The sequence below is a fragment of the Enhydra lutris genome, unplaced genomic scaffold (genome assembly GCF_002288905.1).
Source record: "Enhydra lutris kenyoni isolate GAN:26980312 unplaced genomic scaffold, ASM228890v2 scaffoldscaffold68, whole genome shotgun sequence".
Classification (NCBI taxonomy): domain Eukaryota; kingdom Metazoa; phylum Chordata; class Mammalia; order Carnivora; family Mustelidae; genus Enhydra; species Enhydra lutris.
Window position 1 is genome coordinate 5,705,024 of NW_019154152.1, and position 14,649 is coordinate 5,719,672.

General features: G+C 36.3%; 1 long non-coding RNA gene across 1 annotated transcript in view; it reads left to right on the plus strand.

Annotated features, from left to right (window-relative positions):
* Positions 1 to 14,649, plus strand: part of LOC111159552 — a 94,463-nt gene that overhangs the window by 22,728 nt on the left and 57,086 nt on the right. The window contains exon 2 of the long non-coding RNA XR_002641418.1: positions 9,644 to 9,681. This is a non-coding gene — a long non-coding RNA (uncharacterized LOC111159552). The remainder of the gene's footprint in view (positions 1 to 9,643; positions 9,682 to 14,649) is intronic.

A 14,649-nucleotide genomic window follows, 5' to 3' on the forward strand; every position in this document is an offset into this window, starting at 1 on the left:
ACCCCATTCTGTTATATATAAGCATAGCTCTTGTGTTTCTGAAATTGAGAGGACTAGCTGAACTGGTCGTATATTGGTTTGTTATTGCCTTATTCTGAAATGCGCTCCTGCCAGGACTCTTTGTTGTCTTCATATCCCCTGAAATTAGGCTATGCCTTCAACCTTACGTTGTTCCAGCTACAAATCATAATAAGCAATCATTTTATGTCACTGAACTAGGTACCACACAGTGTTCTAGATACTTTCCATGTATTGACTTATTTGATCCTCATGTCAATTCTGTGAGATAGGGTAATATAATCTTTTCCATTTTATAGATGGAAACTGAGAAAAACATTGTCAGGCAGGAAGTGACTGAAGTGAGCTATGAATCAGATTCTCTGCTCTTAATCCTATTCTTTTCTTTCTAACTTGAATTGATTAAGAAACCCCAAGTAAATTTGTATTATCAGTGTTTCTTTAATATTATTAACTATGTCCTGAGTTTGACAGCTCCAACTTTGTTATTAGAGACCCTCTAAAAAGCTTGTTTGGTAATTTCTTTAATTTCCACTAGAGGTCAGTCTATCACCTGGCAATGTCAGTATTGTCTGCTTCCTGGTCTTGGAAGTGCAAAATTTCAAGTATACTAAGTTAAAGAAGTATGCTGTGTAAGAGACTTGGGTAGCAGAATAATTTTTGAATTAGAAACATAATCAAAGAGTCATCTTTATAGTAATAAAGGCATATGTGACTATTAAAGGACCCAATATTGGCTGAATAGATTGTATTTGCAGAATTTAATCAAGACATCCTGGGACCAAAAAAAAAAAAAAAAAAAGATATCCTGTGAGATGATAACTGGTATAGAAAAGGCTAATGACCTTGACCTTTCTTTATTGCCTCTAAACTAACCACACATTAAATATTAAACCAATTTTGGGTTGCTACTCTCCCAATCCCATTTAATTCATTCAAGGGCGTAGAATATACTCTGAGAGTAATGAAATAGTGAAATTACTTAGTGTTCACTAATAGATACTCTCTGGTAATTTTAACACAATATGGGTCTGAGGATTTTTTTTAAGTAGCCCAGAGACTTTTATTTCTCTGCTTTCCTGTTTTAGAAATAACAAGGTATTGAATTACAATGCAGAAACCAGGAGTCTTCATTTAGAAGCAACATTTTCAGGCAACCTCTGTGGTTGGAAAAGAGGAGAGTCATATTTTGGAGGAATCTGGGTAGTTATTTGCAGAGTCCAGCACGGTCCTGAGAAGAGAGTAGTTTAACCAGGAATGTTAGTGCTGTGTAAAAAATGGTTCTGGCTCCTATAGGTTAAATAAAGTCTTTTAGGCAGCCTTCAAATGGACAGAAACAATCTGACTGGACTTCAGCTGTGTCACATGAGAAATGAATGGTGACACGCAGAAGAGGCCAGGCCAGGGAGGAAAGTTATACAGCTAGGTGGGTCAGCAGAGTTTGTAGGTCTGGATACCGAAGACGTTAAATTCAGGGGACTGCTGGAAGAGAGAGGAACAAGAGAGTCTTCCATGCAGACAGAGAGAGAGAGAGAAGCAGAAAGGATATTGGGTTTCCAGGGAGACAAGTCACACCTAAGACCTGAGACCACCAAGCATGAAGGGAAGAACTGGTGATTCCCAACAGTCCCTTTCCCATGCTGTGTATTTAACACACGCCAGGTATTGTGCTAGGACACTTCGTATATATTATCTCATTTCCCTTTTATCTTATAAGGCAGATTCGAATCCCCTTTTACAGACAAGATGACTGAGGCACAAAGAGTTTCAATAACTTGCCCGGGGGAGTATAGCTTGTGCTTGGCTGGACTGAGATTTGAACTCAGGGCTTTGTGACTCCTTCTGGGAAGCTGTGCTTCCTGATGCAGAAGGCATTTCTTTTCTGCCTCAGTTTTATGCTGCCTGCAGGGTAGGGATAGTCATAGGCTTACATCCAATGGGAAATTAACCCCATAGGTAAACCCCAATTACAGCAAAAGTAGAGGGTTATAACTTCCAGGGAGGTGGGAGTAGGGATATTTTTGTTAAAAATGTGAAGTTTCTTCACCTCTGCCTATATTCACAGTAAAGACCTATATTCTCCATGTAGCAGTGATTAGGTGGTGGTGAATCTATCCCTTGTACTTCTCACTACTTTGTTGTTTTTTTTTTCCCTCTCCTAAAATCCACTAATTATCTTACTAGGTGTTCTCTCTGTTGGCTTGGTTTTTCATAAATGGCACTACTGGAGGTGCCCTCTCAAGGACTTTCTAGAGTCTTAATAGGAAGAGTAGTGGGCCAAGCTAAAAGGAAGTTTAGGGATCACTAATTTGGTCTGTCAGTATACTTTTGTCACTTTATTTTTACACCTGCAGGCAGCAGTGCTTCTGAGATCTTTTGGTCCTTTAAAGATAGCTTTGATCCTGGATCTCTTTCTGCTTGGGATATGTTTTTGAAGGGCTGAGGACAGAATGTCAGCTTTCTTCTCCCAAAGGCACCCGTTGCTGAATTTCCCCTATAATCTGGGGCTTTCATCATTTCCTCCATGTTGATGGTGGCACCAGACCTGGGGAATAGCGTTTATCTTTTGTTTTTTGACCTAAGTGACTGGTTAATGGTGAAAGGGCCATCAGCTAAGAATGCTTTTAATAAGGCCCTCTTTTTTTGTGGTCTAGCCAGGGTCTATCTATGGTCAACTGCAAAAAGTATTCCCCAAGTTCTCTCACTTTTTTCATCTGAAGTTGCTTGAAGGTGATTCTTAGGAAGAGTACATCCACATACTGTACAAGGGCAAGCAAAAGCTGTATCTCTTTATATAGCTTTTAATCTCTTGGTTGAAACTTTGATTTATTTTGACAAAATAATATAGAATTCTTAACCTAGCAGTATCACGTGACACTGGATCCACAAGTGCCAGAATTCCCTTCTAAGTCTGTAGTGGAATTCTCTAAGGCCAAAGTGCCTACTTTCTTCCAAGAGGCTTTTGGGATTGAATTTACTTCTCTATTTTCAATCCATAGGTGTTCAAAGTGAGTTCTCTCTCCCATTTGCTATTTCATAGAGAAAGAAGACATTTGATGGGAATTTCCCTACCAACCAAATCTACAAACTTGCTTGTACCCAACCATTCTTCCTCAAATAGCTTCCCAATCCGCTTTCCTACTGGTTTCCACCCTTGATTCTCCTATATCCTGCAAATAAAGTCATATTTTACAAAGACAGATCAGATCATGTCATAGAGCTTACATATTACTTTATATTGCTCTTAGGATAAAGGCTGAAATCTTTAATGCAGACTACCAGCCTCTTTACGAGATGGTTCCTGGCCTCCCTCATCATCTTTGACTGACAACAGCATAGCCCTTCTTCACAGTCCAACCATCCTGGTCTCCTTTCGTTTCCTCAGGTCTGCCATGTTCCTGCCTGGATCCTCCTTTTGGAACACATTCTTTGCTTCCCCTAGTTAACTGCTCATGGTCCTTCAGATCTCTGCTCAAGTGTCATTCTTCAAGAGAAATCCCAATGTAGTCATATCTCTTTTAATATCAACTTAATTGCATTTTTTCTACATGTTTTTATTGTCAAAAAGTTCAGTTTCTCCCTGATGAGGACTCTCCCTTCACTTTATATATTGCCTGAGAACCTGAAGTTTCCAAATGAGTGTTAGTTTCGGGTGCCAGGTAGAGAGGGACTGGAAATCTGGAAAGTACAATACAGCTGTATAAAGATTTGCTGTTGAAGACTGATCCTGCATAGCCCCAAAGGGCAAATTATCTCTGACATTGTGATGACCTGCCCAAATTACAGAATGTGTCAGTATTTGACACTCATACACTAAGTCATCATTCCTCAACACATAATCTTGTGTTATGGCGGTTATAGGCTAGGCTAGAGCCATTCGTCACTCCTCGTCCATGAGCACTTGGGTTGAGTTGAGCTTGAGTTACCAACTAAGACAGCTCCTGCCTAGCAAGTACTCTTTCAGTGACATTTGCTTCCCTTTTTGCCAGAAGACTTCAGTCATGGTCATGTCACGTTTACCCCAACAGGTTTCCTTAACTTTTGATCTCAAGGAATACTCTCAGAAGGCCTATGGGCTTTGCATTCCAAGAAGAAAGGTAGTTATTTTAGGTTCTACAGCTAAAGAAAAGTTCTATTACATCCATTATAGGGTACTTACTCATCGTGCAGTCTGTCACTAAGGGAGGCAAACCCAAGCGACACTTTACAAAATAAAATTAGACTCAAGGACCCTTTTGCCTCTCCCCATACTGAGAAGCACGACAGAAATTTCTAGCTAAAATAATTTAATCCATACCTTGTGGGCACTCTATTTAATCTCTGCTTTAGCAACCATCCCTTTACTCACTTATTGATCTATTATCCTTGTGATTATTTGTTTAAAACCTGGCTTCTTCACTATAATGTAGGTTCCTAGAAGGTACCAACTATTTCTGTCTTCTTCACTGATATATCCTCCATGCCTTTCAAAGTGCTTTGCACATAGTTAACATTCCATGCATATTTGATAAGTGAATGTATTGTAAGTTTTTCAAAGTAGATTTTAATAGTAACAATGACTTCTAAAGATTCAGGAGATACTTAAAAAGTAAAGGCATATTAACCATATTCCCCATCATGGAACTAATTAAAACTCAACAAGCATAATGAAACTCAAAGAAAAATTCTGCATAACTAGGAAATGGCTCAGTTCTAGGCGTGGACTGGTATCTAAGAAGTATAGTGAAATATGGATCAAATCTAGGAGGATGCTAAAAGCTGATACACACTTCTCTGGTCTGTAAACATAGTGTGAATTTCACTAAAAGGAAGTGGAAGGCTTTGAGTGTCCATCCTATGAGGTTTAGGAGTTGGAGCAGGCCATGTGAAAAATATGGAGCTAGTTCCATATCTCAGAATAGTGGGAAAGTAAGGATAAAGGAACAGTATATATATATTTTTTAATATTTGGCTTCTAACCTGTATTGAAGTGAGAGGGGAGAAAGGAAGAAGTGAGCTTTGCAGAAGTTGACCAGAATCAAATGAACAGAAATGAAGAAGAAATAAATTAGCAAACCAAAGTTGGCCAAATTGCTTTACTCTAATTATACAGATGAAGTGCATTTCATGTTAAGAATTATTTCAGGGGAAAAAAAATTATTTCGGGAAACAGAAATTCCAGAAAAATGCATCTCTGTTCACTCAAATAATATGAAGGGAACATAGAGTTTTTAAAAATTGGAATTAAGGAAAAGAAGGCAATTCCCTTCTAGTGATGAGATTCATGGGCTATGAGGCTTTGGAGATGTTGCAGCCACATTCCCTGCCTCATGAAGGAAGCTGGTCTGTCTGTGATAGTAAGAGCAAGTCAACGTGTAGAAGCAGAATAAAAGACAAAACCAAAACAGACAAACCATCCTGGTTGAGACAAAAAGGCATGGTGATAGTGACATGCAAGTGTTATCAATAAGGTCTTGATGCTTTTTATGCATTTCTTAAAGATAGATGAGGTACTCCAGTATCCTTCTAATACATTGCTTTTCTTTGAGCTAGTTCACATTAGGCTTCTACCATATACTTGCAACTAAGAGTTTTGTAAAATATAATTTAGATATAAAGGCAGGCAGAGAAGATCCAACATATGCATTATTGGTGTGCCTGATAAAGAGAGCAGAACCGGTGGACTGAAAAAATTTATATGGGTAATAAAAAAAAATCTTTAGAAATTAAGGAAATTCGTAGTAGGTAGAATCAAAAAGTCACATGTGCCTTCTAGGAAGAACTGAAACAGGATGATCAACGGCAAGTAAACACAAGGTAGTAAAGTTAGTGTGCTTCAAGTTTAAGAATCTTATAGACATCTGGGCAGAAAAAGTGAGTCATTCAAAAGGTGGAAAATCAGAGTGGCCTCAAATATGGTGATAGTCAAAGCTAGGAGGCAGTGGATAAGTGTTTCTAGAGCTTTGGTGGGGTATTTGTGGGAAGACCCAATACGTGGTCAAGCTATGGTTTATGTTTATATTTAAACAATATTCTCAAATATTCAAGAACCTTGTTCCTGAAAAACTGCCTCATGAGTCAAATTAGTTATTTATGTGACAAATAAGGGAAAAGAACTTAGGAATGGAGAAGCAGATATTCTTTGAAAGGATTGGCGGGACATGTGGAATCCACTTAAATACCGAACTAAGTCAAATCTAAATAACTGCATTTTATGAAAACAGAAGAAAATGTAAGGACTATACAATTAGTAGCAAGGGAGGATTTATAACATAAGGTGGAGGAAGATAGAGGAGGTAAAGTTATATATAAATAGGTGAAGTCATTTTTCTTAGTGGAGAGAGAGTCAGTAGATCCAGCCAAACGTTGATGAATTTGCTGGTCTGAGGTGAATCTTGGCATTGCCACATACCAGCTGTGTAACTTTAGATAAGTTTAAACCTCATCTGTAGTCACAGAATCTTCATCTGTGTCATGGAGATAATGATACTACCAACCTACCAAGATTGTGGCGAGGATTAAATGCAGTAATGTATGTGAAGTGCTCCAACCGGTGCCCAACCCAGAGTGAGCAGTCAATAAAATTGACTCTTATATATTATTATTATTATTATTATTATTATTATTATTACTTTAAGGAAAAAATATGGGCAGATAGTTTTATGAAATTAGTATGTGGGGGTCTTTCTAAGCATAACTCTAAGCCCAGAGACCATAAAGGAAAAGATTAATAACTTGACCTCAGAAAAAGTAGAAGCTCAGCGGAGAGCCTGCTTCCTCCTCTATCTCTCTCTCTCTGCCTGCCTCTCTGCCTACTTGTGATCTCTTTCTGTGAAATAAATGAATAAAATCTTAAAAAAAAAAAGAATCAATGAACAAATACTCAAGTAGGGGAGAATAACTGCCATCTATTTGACAGAAGAGGGGTTGATATTATTAACATTCAGGGAACACGGATAGGTAAGCTAATGAGAAAATATAAAGAACCCTGTGTAAAAACAGATAATCTAAGTGAATATTATACAGAAAAATAGCAATGATAAAAATTTGAAAAAATAGTCTAACTTATAATTAAAGAGGTAGAAATTTAAAATGAGATGCCATTTTTCACTTATCAAATTGATAAAGATGAGAAAGTTTGAAAATATTTAATGATAGGGTATGGCAAAATAGGCATTATTGGACCTTTTTTGGGGGGCAAGTTGGCATTTTCAAAATTAGAAATGTTCATACCTTTTATCTCTGCAATACTACTTTTAAGAATATATTCTACAAATATATTGAGAGTACAACAGTATATGTAAAAGGGTATTGTTTTATAGCATTGCTTAAAGGAGAAGGGATTTGGAAACAATTTACTTGACTACTGATAAAAGTTTGTTAAGTAACTTAAGGTTCTTATGTACCTTGGAATATTATATAGCCATTAAAACAAAAGATATGTAAATTTATGTACTGATAATGGGAAAGTGGCCAGGCTATAGTATGTAGAGAAAAAAGTAAGTTATATGAGACTAGATACAGTATTATTTATTTACTAAAAATAATACATAATTTATTCATATAAATGCATAGAAGAATTCTAGAATGTTACATAAGAACCATTAAAAATAGTTGTCTCTGAGGTGGAAAATGGAGATGTTATGAACTTTTGTTTTCATTTTACACCTTCTGGACTCTTTCAAATTTTATTGCAGGAGTCATCTTTTAATTTTATAGTAACTAAAACAGAGAAAAGTAATCTTCCATTGATGGTGACTGATGACTATGCTGGTTTTGAAAATTGAATTTAATATTTTGGGAATAAAATTATGTGGGATAAATAGCAAAATGAATCAAGTAAGGTCAACTATTCAACAGAGATTTTAAGTCCTAACTTTGCATGAAGCACTGAATGGACTTTTCCTGATGCTTGCAGTCCTGGGGAACAGATAATGCCTGATAAATGCTATAAAGAGAGATTCAGACATTTCTCCTAGAGGTTGTGTTTTCCTAATTAAAACCAGATGAAAGGAGATCTGTTTGCAAACACTGTTTTCACTACACAACCATTGTGGCAATACAACCCAGAAACTAGCATCATGGACAAAAGCAGTGCTTTTGTTAAGTTTTGTGAATTCAGCTATGCCACTTTGGTTGCCTTTGGTTTCAGTTATCATAAATAATGGCTGCTGATGGGGGAGAGAAAATGTGAGCAGGTATGCTCATGATGATACTGATGGTGATAGGAAAAGGAGATGCAGTATTCCTGAGCAAAAACTAGGTTTGATCAAATCCTCTATCAGTGATGCTTAACTTTTATGTCACTACATACTTATTGCTGTAAAGGCAATGATTTTATGAAGAAGATTGTACTTTTATGGAACCAAGCAGATCCCAGCATTTCCTGGAGGATGGCCATATAATTTATACAAATCTATTTAGAAATTGTGACTTTTTTCTATTAGAGACTCTGTGATTTCTCAAAATCTTTTGATTCCATTGAGCTCAAGACATTTGAACAATAGGAAATGGTTGCACTATCCCATTGGCATTGGCTGTTTGATCCTAAATATCCACATAGTTCTGCTATTTTTACAAATTTTATTTATATTCATTTAATTAACATATAACGTAATGTTGGTTTCAGAGATAGAGTTCAGTGATTCATCAGTTGCATGTAAACCCAGTGCTCATTACATCACGTGCCTTCCTTAATGCCCATCACCCAAATTCCCCTTCTCCCCACACTTCCCTCCAGTATACTACCCTCTCCTCCCCTCCAGCAACCCTCAGTTTGTTTCCTAGAGTTAAGAGTCTCTTATGCTTTGTCTTCCTCTCTGATTTCATCTTACTTTATTTTTTCCTCCCTTCCCCTGTGCTCCTCTGTTTTGTTTCTTAAATTCCACATATGAGTGAAATCCATAGTTCTGCTATGAATGCTTGTTTTGAAAACCTGAATTTGCTGCAGAGTAGCTGATATATTAGGAAACAATTTGAGCATAAATGAGCTTTGTATTTGCTTATGCACAATTTTGTCAGCAAGAAATACCAGGTGAACCACAGAATACTGCACCTAGTTGAACTGAGCCCTGCAGGAGTGTACAAAACGGCACCTCCACACGCCTGGGATATCTCCCAGCTACCTCACTTGGCGTGTTATGAGCCACACCCACCTGCGGCTGCTGCCACACCCCTTCCCTCTGATTCCCTCTGATTTCCGAGAGCCTTCTCTCCACGACTTAGCAGTTTAGCTCATGAACTCTGGCCTTCCAAACACTCACATTCACAAGCAAACTTCAGGTCTTTTTCAAAATAAGGTAATATACTTATGTATTTCTTAAGCATTTAACATATATAAAGCTGGGCTACCATTTTTCTTAGGTTCCTATCTTTTGTGTGTGTATCACAAAGTTTTTGAGTATTGTGTCCCGAACTGCATTTCCCTCGTAAGTCCTGTGTTTTCTAGTGTGTGATTTTTATAGTGTAGTGATTTTTAGGGACGTAGATGTCTCTTTATAGCAAAAATAACAACCTCTTTGAGCAAATCTATGCTGATCCTTTGTCCTTTTCATTTTAAGTTTATATAGCGCATCTGATTTGCAAAATTTCTTGAACAAACACCCCCTGACCGATGATGGAAATCTCCTTTTTCCTTTTGTTGCAGGTACTCCACTGCACCAAGTTAGCCCAGCATTTCCAGGGGTAAGCTGACTTCTCTAGTTCTTTACTGACAATTGGTTAGGCCTTTATAGTTCACATATACTAATGAATTAAGTGATTTTTCAACATTAAAATTTTGCAAAGAACTTCATCTTGGAAAAAGACCTCAAATGCTACATGTTGAACTCCTCTGGACTTCTCTAGACCTCTGTGACTTAAGTTTCATTATACTGCTGACTTTCCATACATTTATTGTTATATGAAGAAAATACCATACCAAGTTTGTTATGTGAAATACAAAGGCCAAGTAGCATGGGATTGAAAGCCATATATTTATTATTTGGAAATGAATTATTTGGGAAGAAGTTAGCCATCTTTCTTTGAGGGTTTTGTCTACTACAGTGATGATTTAGGTTTACATAAAATCTTTCATGCTGCATGTTGAAGTTCTTTTTGAGGTTCTAACATGATATGCATAGATCCAAGGAGTCACAAGGGTATAGTCACCTTCTTAACATCTGACTTAGAACGCTTACCTTGTTCTCAGATTCTGTTCCCTGTTGTATTTCGCTCAGTAGTTGCCTTGTGAATTATTTCTGTAAAATATGAGGAGTAGGAATGTATATTTTGGCTTGAATACTTGGTTTAAGATTTACTTTATGTTAAAGTATAGACTTAAAAAAAAGATTATTTATTTATTTATTTGAGAGAGAGAGAGAGAGACAGAGATAGCAAGAGGGAGCATGAGTGGGGAGGAGAGGGAGAGGAAGGTTCCCCGCTGAGCAGGGAGCCTGATGTGGGGTTCAATCCCAGAACCCTGGGATCATGGTCTGAGTCGAAGGCAGATGCTTAACCAACTGAGCCACCCAGGCACCCCTGAAGTATAGACTTTTACTCTAACTTTAGAAGATGGGAACGTGGCCTTAAGTTGACATTTAAGAATTCTTTAAATTTTCTCTTTGAAAGAACGTATCTTTGCCAGTGTAGCAGAAGGACGGTACAGCCATGACCTTAAAATCTCCTCCTCTTCTTCAGAGAATACATACTTGTTAAGTGCCTACTATGTGTTGTACTGTTTTATATCTGGATAATATGATGATGAGTAAAAACAGTACTGTCCTTCCTCTCTAATCTAGTGGGGAAGATAGACATTCATCAATTACTGACCAAAATATGTAATTATAAATTGTGTTAAGTGCAATGAAGAAAAAAGCACAAGTTCCTTTGGAGGAGAAAAAACCAGGGAGACCTAATTTGGATAAGTGATTAAAAAAGGCCTTTCTGAGGAAGTGACATTTAAACTGAGACCTACAGTATAAGGAGTTTACCGGAAGGGAAAGGGGGTGGAAGGATTTCCAGGCAGAGGCAAGAGGTTTTGTGATATCATTTTATAGTACTTATGACCTTTTTAGATGCTTATATAATTAGGTACTAGTCTATGAGCAAGACAGTTTATAGAGCTGTGTTACTGAAAAGATGCATATAAATTACATTTTTATAAATGAATTCCTGAATTCCTGCAGGCTTACATTATATTCACTGTGCTATATCATCTGCATTTGATTGATGTTCAGTTACTTCAATTACTGCTAGATTGATCTTTCTAAAGCACAACTTTGATGATGCTTTTTCCTGCTCAGAAATCTTTACCAGCTCCCCAGTTACCCAATAAAGTCCAGACTTCTCAGCCTTATGGTCAAGCTATTCCATATTGGTCCTAGTTTCAATGTCCTCCTTCATCTTTAATTACTCCTCTTTGGGCAGTACTCTGTGTTAGCCAACAGAATTTCTAGATGAGTATGGATGCTTTCCTATATGTCTGCCTTCACTTGTGTTAGCTTCTCTTTCCTTGCAATGTGTCTACCTTCTTCCAAGCTGGTCATGCATATTTCCAGGCCCATCTCAAATGTTCCCATCTAATCTCAGCCTCTTTCTCCGATCCCTCAAGCTGTATGTCACTTCTTTCTCTTCTCACTTCTTATGACATTTTATTTTTACTGCTCTTGAGGCACTTCTCCCTTCTTACTTTGTTTTGAAGTTATTTCTAGGCATGTCTTATCTTCCCAGCTAGACTTATAAGCTTCTTGAGGCCAAAGCCTGTGATGGGTAAGTCTTTGCTTCTCTCGCTGTGCCTGACACAGTCCCTTGCAATGTAGCCTCCAAAGAAAAATTTTGGAAGGAATTTGTAAGTTAATTTTTGGTTGCTTGATTGCTCTTCAAAAGTAGTTAATGATTTCTAAACAGATGTATCCAGGGACTGAAATATAAATATATATAAGAATCTTTTGTAATGTTAGTCTTCCTAAATTCAGATTTTCTTACAAAGGGATGCTACTTGTTTGGGATGTTTATATGTCTTTTTGCCCATTTCAGTGACATTGATTCACAGAGATTATTTTAGATTCATAAGTGGTGCTGTCATTTCCATTTTTGCCTCCCTTTTGAAGGTTTGCATGCTCATTTAGCCATAAAAAAGAATGAAAAGAACAAATCAGCACCCTCTCTGGTTGTTGATACCCAGCGGGGAGAAATAGATTTGAAAGCATGTCTAGGTAATGTATTTATTTTGATTGTTTTGGGTTTTCCAAGTGAATGTGACTTTAAATGAGTTTGGAATAGTTCCATATAGAATTTCATTATTCATTGGTTCATTTGGACCTATACTTTTGGTAAACAACTTCTTATTTATAACTTTTTATTAAAACCTATTTCCCTTCGAGAAGTTGTACCCTTCACTTCTATTTGAATAAACATTTGAACAGCTTTTAGATAGCTCTTCAACATATGACTGTAAGACCCATGTCATGGCTTTAGTTGATATAATTCTCAGGGTTTTTTTTTTTTTTAACTGAAATAACATTATCTCAGGTGATATTTAAATATACAAGTGGTGATATATTTCTTATAGAAATATGTATCTCCAAGGACAATTAAAACAAAGTATGTGTAAATATTTATAATTGATTTAGTATTTGTAATTAACTTTATTGTTTTGGCTAGAAGCATTTCTTTATAAGTCTCAGTTATATTCATTTTTTCCTCCTTTTATAAGTGGTAGTTTTTTAAATGAGAAATCATTTAGGAATTCCACATCTTTACGATTAGCTCTGTTGTTCTTAAAATTTAGCCCTGGGATAGAATATGATTCTGTACCAGTTAATGAGTGTATATGAATTATCAGAGGGTTTTTTCCTTAAATATATTCTTTACTTTTCATATAAAATTATAAAAAAACAAAAATATTAAAAAGTTATAAGGAAAAAATGAAATGTGTCCTTCATTCAGAATTCTTCAGAAACAACCTTCTTCAGAAACAACCATCACACTAGCTATTTGTTAATAAAGATCAATCTCTGGCTACATAATAATTATGACCACATATAAATCTGGGTTAAAAAAAATCTGACTTCCTCTCTGGAGGCAGTTTTCATATTGGATTAAGTTGGGGACCCTAGATTTTTCAAAATTCCTTTAAGATTATTTTGACATGATAATTGTGGATTACTATTTAGGAAGATCATGTGACGGGAGACTATTAAATTTTTCTAGTTACATTGTCCACATGATGAGTATTTCTAAAGACTGTGTGTTTTACTTTTCTAGTCTTATAAATTTGAAATACCTTGTTTTATCAACAAACGTGGCCGAGAAAAGTAGTAGTGCTGTAATTCCCATAGTTAAAAACTATGTATTTTTGAGCCGTTAATCACTGAAGGCATTTGAAAATGTTTTCATCTGCTAATTTGAGTGATGATTCAATTGTCAATGTAGCGTTCCTCTCTTTGATTCCTTGGATCCATATCATAGGACAAGATCCTTTATGTAATTTTCATTTGGTCATATGCGACAGCATGTAGGGATCCAATAAATGACTAGAAAAAGACCTTGAGAACAGATATAGAGTCTGTATTAAGCAGTATCACATTGAAGGAGGTAATAAGAAGCTCTAAAAGGTGGAAATGAAATCATTTTGTTTATTAAGGTTCTTTCATTCATTCAGAAATTTGATTTCATTGAATTATGTACTTGATATTGTTCTGGAGTTTTTCAGCCCTGGCACTACTGATAGTTTGGACTGGACAGTTCTTTTTGAGGGGTCGTCCTATGCATTGTAGATGTTCAGCGGCATCTCTGGCTTCTATCCTCAGATGCCACTAGTGCAATCCCAGTTGTGACAATTAAATATGTCCCCAGACATTGCCAGATTTCCTCCAGGGGACAAAATCACCTCTGGTTGAGAATCACTGTTTTAGATGAACACTGTAAAAGCAAATTTTTTGAAATGCATTTTGCATTTCTTCCCTATTTCAAATGTTGTACGTGTTCCATGTGATTTGATCTTTCAATATTTTCCAGGTAGTGCCCTACCTGAAAAAAAATGGCTTAGGTGCTATAATGGAATATGGAACTAGCCATATTAGCTATAGAACTGCTGAAAAACCTTACATTTGAAAATTAACAGGTGATTTAATCATGATTCTATAGCATTTGTAACATCCTGGATCAAAGAATCTACCTCTTTCTTGATCTTTTGGAAAATACTTTGGAGCCTAAGAAAAAATTTTTTACAAAGAAACCTTCTAATGCCTGTTATTTTTCCTCCTCTAAGTATGATCCTATTCATCTTTTGTTTTAAAGGCTCTGGAACTTATTGGTACTGCATAAAAATTCCATTATTATAGAGACTCTTCTCTTCTCTGCTGCATCCTTTTCTGAAGTTATGAGAGATGTGAAACATATTCTGAAAATTCATTCAAAGCTTTAAAACTTATTATATCCAGGAGAGACAGATTTAAGATTGCTGAGGTTTCTGGTTGGGGTACTTCAAGTAGAAATCCATACTCCATTAGGCTCTATAACATTGTGACCTTAATTTTCCAGATATTTTGCCCTTTAAATTGAAAGCAGTATTTTAATACTATTTAAGTCTTCTGGAGGGGCTTGTAATATCACAGACTTAAGTTGTGAAACATTTGAAACAAATGAAAAGTAAAATAGCAAGTGATTTAG